Source organism: Grammomys surdaster, unplaced genomic scaffold, assembly GCF_004785775.1.
Source record: "Grammomys surdaster isolate TR1022 unplaced genomic scaffold, NIH_TR_1.0 97, whole genome shotgun sequence".
NCBI classification, from domain to species: domain Eukaryota; kingdom Metazoa; phylum Chordata; class Mammalia; order Rodentia; family Muridae; genus Grammomys; species Grammomys surdaster.
In genome coordinates, this window is record NW_021604576.1 from 8,885,519 (window position 1) to 8,894,306 (window position 8,788).

An 8,788-nucleotide genomic window follows, 5' to 3' on the forward strand; every position below is an offset into this window, starting at 1 on the left:
AGCCCTGACATATAGAAGTTAAAGTATCAAACTCAGGTATTCACAACATGACCCAGAATTCTATCTCATAAATTCTGCTAATGTTGGCTAGTAGGCTCCTCAATTACTTGCAAGATTGGAAGTTGAAATCTTCTGAGATTAAAAGAATACCTACTCACACCAGCACCTCAAGGCTTTTACTTTGCATCAGGTTTCATAGCAAATGAACAGGGATTGACTCTTCCCAGTTCTAGGGATATCTAAGACAGTCTAAAGGAATGAAAATAAACGTTTAACATGAGCTGATACATTTACCTCATACCAGTCTCCATCTGAAGTTTAAATATTTATTGCTTTCTAATATTAATACGTGTTCATGAGAAGTCTTAGGTACAATATTTTATAAATCAAATGATCTTAAGCTTTTTTACTCAAGATGTAATTGAGGGTTTCCTTGCATCCTTGTCATCTGGGAGCTTGTTATAAGTTCACAATGAAGACCCTGCTACACCCAATATTAAATTCTTCCTTTTAATATGATTCCTGAAAGATTCACAAGCACATGAAGCTTGGGTACTATTGGTAGGTACTCATTAAAAAAGATACCTGCTCTTTTTCATATCCATAGTTAAAGGCACAGAATATTGGAATAGGCTATACTAACAATTTATATTTAAGATTGACCCTTCATTTGAAGTGAGCACGATTTTTAAAATTTTATTTTAATTAAAATAATTACACCATTCTCCTTCCCTCTCCTCCCTTTGACCCCTCTCATGTTCTCCTGCTACCTCAAGCTCGCAACCTCTTTTTTTTATTGTTATGGTTAATAAATATGTGAATAGAACCATGCCAAAATTCTATCCCCTAAATAGTACTAATGTTGGCTACTACATGTCTTGATTACTTGTGAGGCTGAAACAGCTGAAGTCGCATGAGATTAAGTGGATACCTACCCTTGCCATCATCTCATGCTTTGATCTTACATCAGCTTCATCTTTCTATATATATATATATGTTTCTAGGGCTGGCCTCTTACTGTTGGATACTAAGTTAGGAGCTCATCCTTGGAGAAGACTAATTATCCCTCTCTTAGCAGTCATGAATTGCCTGTAGTTCTAATCTAGGGTTGGGTCTCTGAGTTTTTCCCACCCATGTTGGTGTGTCAGCTGGTTTTATTTACTATTAGGTCTTCATTAGGCTGCCAGATTTTGGAATTTCATGGATATATCTTCCTTTTCATATCTAGAAGACACAGTCTCACAGCAGACTTCCTGGTTTGGTGGTGCTTACAATCTTTCTGCTACTTCTGTGATGTTTCCTGAGCCTTCAGCATGGGGATTGTGTTGTAAATAGATTATTTGTGGGAGGGCACATTTGATACCTTCATTTTTAACAGTTGTGGCTTTTTGTAATGATACTGCTCTGCTACGAACGGAGGCATCTATGATGAGGAGTGAAAGCCACCCTTATCTGTAGGTATAAGGATAAGCATTTAGAATGCAGTTAGGGATTACATTAGTTGAGAAACATGGCAGTAGTATATTCTCATTTAAGATGCAAGACCTCACTAGCCGTGAGTGGTTGGCTAAATATAGTCCTAGACATGACTTCTTTCTTGTCAAGAGGGACTTAAGTCAATTTAGACAGTTGTTGATTACAACCAGGATACAAATGCCACTATTTCACCTTTAGAGATAGCTTCCCATGCTGAACACTGTTGTAGTCTGTAGGCATAACATATGTGTAGGGTTATTGATTGATTTCCTTATGGCAACTTGCATAACACATTCCAGTCCTATGATACCTAGTCCTTGGGAAGCAGGCTTTTGGGTAAAAATTCAGAGTGAATTCTTCAGGTCTTGTCTCTGAAGTGCATGGTACTTTCAATTATAGGGACTCATGAATAGGGCAGCAAGAAACATATTTGAGCAAGTGTCTGTGGGATAAGAAGCATCCTTTGGGCATATGCTCAAGAATGGCTTAGCTGGATATTACGGAAGATCAGTTCCCATCTTCCAAAGGAACACACTGACTTCCATAGAGGCTATACAAGTTTGCAATCCCGGTAGCAATGGGTAAGTGCTCCCCTTACTTCACATTCTCACCAGTATAAGCTGTCACTTGTTTTATTGATCTTAACCATTCTAACAGGCATATGATAGAATCTCAAAGTCATATTGATTTATATTTTCCTGCTGGCTAAGGATGGTAAACATTTTAATTCTCAGCCATTTAAGACTGGGAATGGTGAGACCATCCAAAGTTATTTTTTTCCCATATTTTTATTGGTTATTTAATTTATTTTCATTTCAAATGTTATCCCCTTCCCATTTTCCCTCCATAAGCCCCCTATCCTCTCCCCACCAGCTGCCTCTATGAGGGTGCTCCCCCACCTGCCTACCCACTTCCACCACAGTGCCCTAGGATTCCTGTACACTGGGGCATGGAGCCTCCACAGGAACAAGGGTCTCCCCTCCCATTGATGCCAGATAAGGCAGTCCTCTGCTACATAAGCAGCTAGAGTAAAGGGTTCCTCCATGTATACTCTCTGGTTGGTGGTTTAGTCCCTGGGAGATTTGGGGGTTCTGGTTGGTTGATATTGTTGTTCTTCCTATGGGGTTGCAAACTCCTTCAGCTCCTTCAGTCCTTGCCCTAACTCCTCCATTGGGGTCCCTGTGCTCAGTCCAATGGTTGGTTCTGTCCATCCACATCTGTATTGGTCATGGTCTGGCAGAATCTCTCAGGGGACAGCTATACCAGGGTTCTGTCAGCAAAGTGCTTCTTGGCATCAGCAATAGTGTCTGAGTTTGGTGTCTGCAGATGGGATGGATCCCTAGGTGAGGCAGTCTCTGGTTGGCCTTTCCTTCAGACTCTGATCCACTCTTTGTCTCTGTATTTTGTTTTGACAGGAGGGATTATGGATTATTATTTTTGAGGTGGGTGGGAGGCCTCATGCCTCAACCCGGGGCCATGCCTAGCCACTGAATATGGTTTCTACAGGTTCTATCTATCTCTATTTTGTTGAGTATTTTGGCTAATGTCCTCTCTGTTGGGTCCTGGGAAACTCTTGGGTCCCTGTCATCTTTTATTGTTCAGGATTATTTCAGCTATCCTGTGTTTTTTGATATTCCATATGAAGTTGGCAATTGTCCTTTCAAGATTTGTAAATAACTATGTTGGAGTTTTGCATTAAACTATGCAATAACTATGTTGGAGTTATGGGCATTGCATTAAATCTGTAGAGTGCTTTTGGGAGGACGTCTATTTTTATGATATATATTCTACCCATCTATGAGCATGGGAGATTTTTTTGTTTTTTAATATTTTCTTCAATTTCTTTTGTGAAAGACTTGCAGTTTTTATCATACAGATCTTTCAGTTACCTGGTTAGAGTTACCATCAAGTCATTTTATATAATTTGAGGATATTATAAAAGGCATGGCTTCCTTGATTTCTTTTTCAGTCCATTTGTCATTTTCATATAAGATGGCTATTGTTTTTTGCAACTTAATTTTGCATCCAGCTACTTTGTTGAAAGTATTTATTAGTTACATGACTTTTATGGTAAAATTCTTAGGATCACTTATGTATACTATCATATAATCTACAAATAAAGATACTTTGACTTCTTCATTTTCAATTTCTATCCCCTTGATCACCTAGAGTTGTCTTACTGCTCTAGCTAAGATTTCAAGTACTATATTGAATAGTTATAGAGAGAGTGGACATCCTTTTCTTGCTCCTGATTTTAGTGGCATTGCTTTGAGTTTCCCTCCATTTAAGTTGATGTCTGCTATGACCTTGTTGTAAGCTGCTTTGATAATGTTGAAGTACGTTCTTTGTATCCCTAACTTCTTCAGGACTTTTATCATGAAAGACTTTTGAATTTTGTGAAAGGCCTTTTCTCCCGTCTAATGAGATCGTCATGTGGTTTCTGTGTTTCAGTTTGTTTATATGGTTTATATGGGACTTAACTTTTATTCAGGGTAATAGGTTCAGGTCTAATGTTATTTTCTACATATGAAATATGAACATCCAGTGTTTCCAGCACTATTTGCTAAAGATGCTGTCTTTTTATGATATATGTTTTTAGAATCTTTGTTAACCATCAGATCTCTGTAGTTAGAAGCAGTAATGTTTGGTAGATTTCCAGGGATCTCTTATATATCATATTTTCTGCAAATAGAGATACTTTGACTTTTTCTTTTCTATTTGAATCCTGTAGTGGCTATTTCTGATTGTCAATCTGACTATATCTGGAATGAACTACAATCCGGAATTGGAAGGCTCACCTGTGATCCAGAACTTGAGGATGGGAGATACAATTTTCTGACCTGGATTGTGGCATGGAGATCTTGAGGCATACTTGCTATTAATTCCTGGAAGTAAGGCAAGGAGAAGTCTGAGTTCAAAGACATCTTGGACAAAGCAAGTCTCAGACTTAGGCGTGGTGGTACACACCTTCAATCTGGGCCACACCTTCTGCTGGAATCCTACATAAGGACTTTGGAAGAAGGAAGAGTCACTCTTCTTCGCCTACTTGCCTTGTGGGACTGAGCAACTGCTAGATCCTTGAACTTTGATTCACAGCTGACCATTGTTGGGGAGTTGGACTATGGACTGTAAGCCATCATAACAAATTTTCTTACTATATAGAGATTACTCATAAATTCTGTGACTCTAGAGAACCCTAACTAATACAGAAGTCCCTTTCATTTTTTAAATCTTGCCTTATTACTTCACCTAATGCTTCTAGCAATATATTGAAAGGAGTGAGGAAAGCAAATAGCCCTGTTTTGCTCCTAATTTTAATAGGGTTGCTTTGATTTTTTTTCTCTATCTAAGATGTTGCTGGGTTTGTCATATATAGCCTTAATTATGTTGAAGAATATTCTCTGTCATCCTACTTTCTCTTTATTATGAAGGCATGTTGGATTTTTCTGTATCTTTTGAGATGATTAGCTCATTTATATAATTTATTACATTTATTGACTTACATATTGAACCATCCTTGCATCTCCTGAATAAAGTCAACTTTTGATTGCTGTGGATGATGTTTTTAATATATAACTGTACTCAGTCTGCAAGTATTTGATTGAGGATTTTTGCACCTATCCTCATTAGGGATATTGCTGTGTAAGTTTTTGTTATTTTTATGTCATTGCCTGGCTTGAACACAAGTTTTTAAGGTGAATAAGTAGACCACTGATCCTGTGATTTCCCCAAACAGTTCTGTTTTCGAGAGAAATACCCCCATAGGCTCACATGTTTGAACACCGGGTCTCTAGTTGGTGGTACTGTTTTAGGAAGGTAATAGAGCCATTGAAGTGGGTCGCTAGGGGTGAGCCTTGAGCTTTAGAGCCCTATCCTGCTTTCCATGTATATGTGATATAATTAAGCATCTCCTGCTCCAGCCTACATGCCTCCTCTAACATGATTTACTGTATATTACCTCAAACTGTAGCCAGTGTAAAACTGTTTTCTTTGTATCAGCTACTTTTTTATTGCTATAATAGAAGACTCAGCCAAAAAGTAACTTAGGAAGAGTTTACTTTGGCTTGTGATTCCAGGAGGATCAAATCCATCCTGGTGGGGAAGGCAACAGGCAAGGACAGCATGACAGCAGGAGCAGGAAATGGGCTCTGGCACTTCCATCTGTATAAGAAAAGAAAATGAAGGGAACAGGAAGTGAGGCGAGGTTGTAAACCTTCAAAACCCTCCCATAATGTGCTGTTTCTTCCACTAAGGCTCTGTTGTCTAACGGTATCATCGTCATCCCTAGTAGCTTCATCAACTATGAATCAAGTGTCCAAATACTTGAGACTCTAGGGGACATTTCAAATTTAAACCACTAAAGTCCTTTAAGTTGCCTGTGACATTTTTGGTCACAGAAACAAGGGAAGTAATTAATAAGATTTCCGTCATCAAGATTTGACTTCAATGAAAGTAGGTCAAAACTCTACTCTTAAATGCTTGTGTTGGTCTTCCAGGAAGGCACTTTTGAGAGGCCGCATTGAGGTTTTCTATTAGCTGCATCAAAAGCTATAGAAAAATAGTCATCATTAGGGAAATAAGGCATACAATATGAAATTAGCTTACAATCCCTCCTCTTACGCAGCAGTCCAACACTATATGAATGGCAATGCACTTAGTAAATGGTAAATAAAGTGCTGGGTTCCATAACAGATTGATCCCAACTGGCCATCATTAAATTTTATCCGGCCCATCTCCAAGCCGTTTGTGCTGTTCTGGCAGCTACAGGCTTTGGAGGGGCAGGAGGCCAGGAGCAGGCGCAAAAAGGAATGCAGCCTGTAGCGGTTCCTGGCTCCTTGCCCTTTTTTGTTCCACAGCCCGTGTGAGTCATTTAATTTGGAGGAAAAAACTCCTATTCAAGAGCAACAAAATCTTTCAACATTAAAGGTGAAATAATAAACAAAAAAAGAAGTAACAAGATAACAAGAGAGTCCTGGGCTTTAAGGAGGCTTATTCTTGGTGATATTTTGGTGTTTATTAAAGAAGCAAGGACACACACACACACACACACACACATATATATATATCTTTCCAGCAGATTTCCCTCCCTCTTCTCTGCCCAGTGGCCCCCACTCCTCCCTTTCTCTTCAGATAAGGGGAGGCATCCCATGGATATCAACTAGTCTTGGCATATGAAGTGGCAGTAAGATTAGGCAGTTTTTTTCTATTGAGGCTAAAGGAGGCAGCCCAGTAGTGGGAAAGGGTCGTAAAGGCAAGCAACAGAATCAGAATCAGCCCCTGCTTCTGTTGTTAGGAGTCCCACATGAAGATCCAGCTTCACCATTATACATAAGCAGAGGACCTAGGTCAGTCACATGCATCCTCCCTCATTGACAGTTCAGTTTCTGTGGGCCTCTATGGGCCCAGGTTAGTTGAGTCTGTAGGTTTTCTTATGGCATTGCAATGAGACTTATTTTTTTTTTAATTCTGATAATCTTCTGCCATGTGTGAGGCCTTGGGGTTGATCCTCAGGGATGAAAAGGCTCTTCTGATGAGGACAAAACAGCAAGGAGTAACCGAATCTTGATCTGTGTGAACATCTACATTGAAACTGTCCACTGATCAGTGCAGCTCTAAAGGAGTAGAAAGGCTCTATGTCTCTATTGTTTACCTTGTCCTTCTGGAGAGGTGACACAATTGATGCAGATACAACTGTTTCAGAAGTGTCACCATATAAAGAAAAAGTTGGAGGGAGAACTGTAGGTGGGGCAGTCAAGTTTCTGGCTTGAGTTTCCTGGCTTTCGGTTCTACCCATTCTAAAACTGCAGAGGGGAAACTGCCATTTGAAAAAGATCTAGGATATCTTATCTCTCACCTCCATGCTCTCTCATATTACTCTCAATCACTGAGAAGCTTTATTAAGGGTAAATTTTTAAGTAAATGAAGAGACAAAAAAAGTCTAGCAGAAATGAAAACTGAACAATCACAGTATGTTTTTATTTTTCAATGTATTTCAAATTTCTTTTAGGCCTCTACTAATTTGGCTTATAGCTTTGGCAGGTTGTTTTAACACATCTTAGTGCCTTTAGTTCATGTTCACATGTCAAATATGTTAGGAATTGTTCACTAGAAGGTATAAGGAGGCCAGCATCCAGGTCTCAGTTTTATAAGCCGCTTGCTCCACATCTAAATCTCTGTAAATCACCAAGTCGCTTTAGGCTTTTCTCGTGGCTGATAACAATTTAAAAAGTTAAACTAGAATGATCTTGAAGGCTCTACACTGACATTTTGCATTGAAGAGTCTCAATTACTGATCTTCAACATGTTTTAATAAATATTAATAATATTCACCCATTTGCATACTATTTTATCACTCACAAAGCACTTTCATTTATATGATCTCTTTTAAATTTCTCTGGTGTCTATGAGTTAGTCAGATTTCACAGAAGTGCCAGCAAGCTCAGAGAAGTTATAACTTATCTAGGATCACAGATTCCTGAACATGGCAGGGCTGGACAGACAGGCCTTCCTGCTCATGAGTTCATTTCATTTTTCTGCCTATTACATAGTTACTTCAAGGTTACGGTAATATGGAAATATGATTAGTTGTTATTGAATCATAAAGCAATTCGTTATGATTTTCAGAGAGCCCTTTTGATTTAGAGGTGGAGAACTAGGTATCATTGACAGCTCAGATTATGCTATGGACAATTCTTCTCATTTCAGAGCCTGCCACTAGGTCTGTAAAAAAATGGGTTTGGACCTTTTTAAAAATGGCTTTCTTTTTGCTTAAAATTCTGATTTTCTTATTAGTTACTATGACTATTTTTAAGCTAATATCATGAAAGATTAATATTAAAATGAAAAGCTCTTATCATCTGTACAATGCTGAAATCATAGACTTAATGATTTCTATCAGTGGCTATTATTCATGTTCTTTGGTCATTAGCATATTAAAAATCAGTAACTATCATCACTGCCTGAATTCTGGTTTCCAACAAGGTAGTTCATTTAGGATTTTACAGGGCAAACTTGATGGTCCTGCAGGCCTGTAATTCAAACTACTCAGGAGGGTGAAGATGAGGCAGGAGGATTGCAAACTCAAGTCCTGACTAGGGTACAGAATGAGTTCAAGGCTAGTTTGGGAAACTTAGAGAAACTCTACCTCAAAATAAAAAGTAAAAGGAAGACTGAGTTTTAGAGGACTTGTCTAGTGTGTATGATGACCTGGGTTCAATGGTTTAATCTCAGCAACACACCTCATACCCAGACACCCACACACAGGTACACTCACACACACAGGAACACACCCACACACAGGTACACTCACACA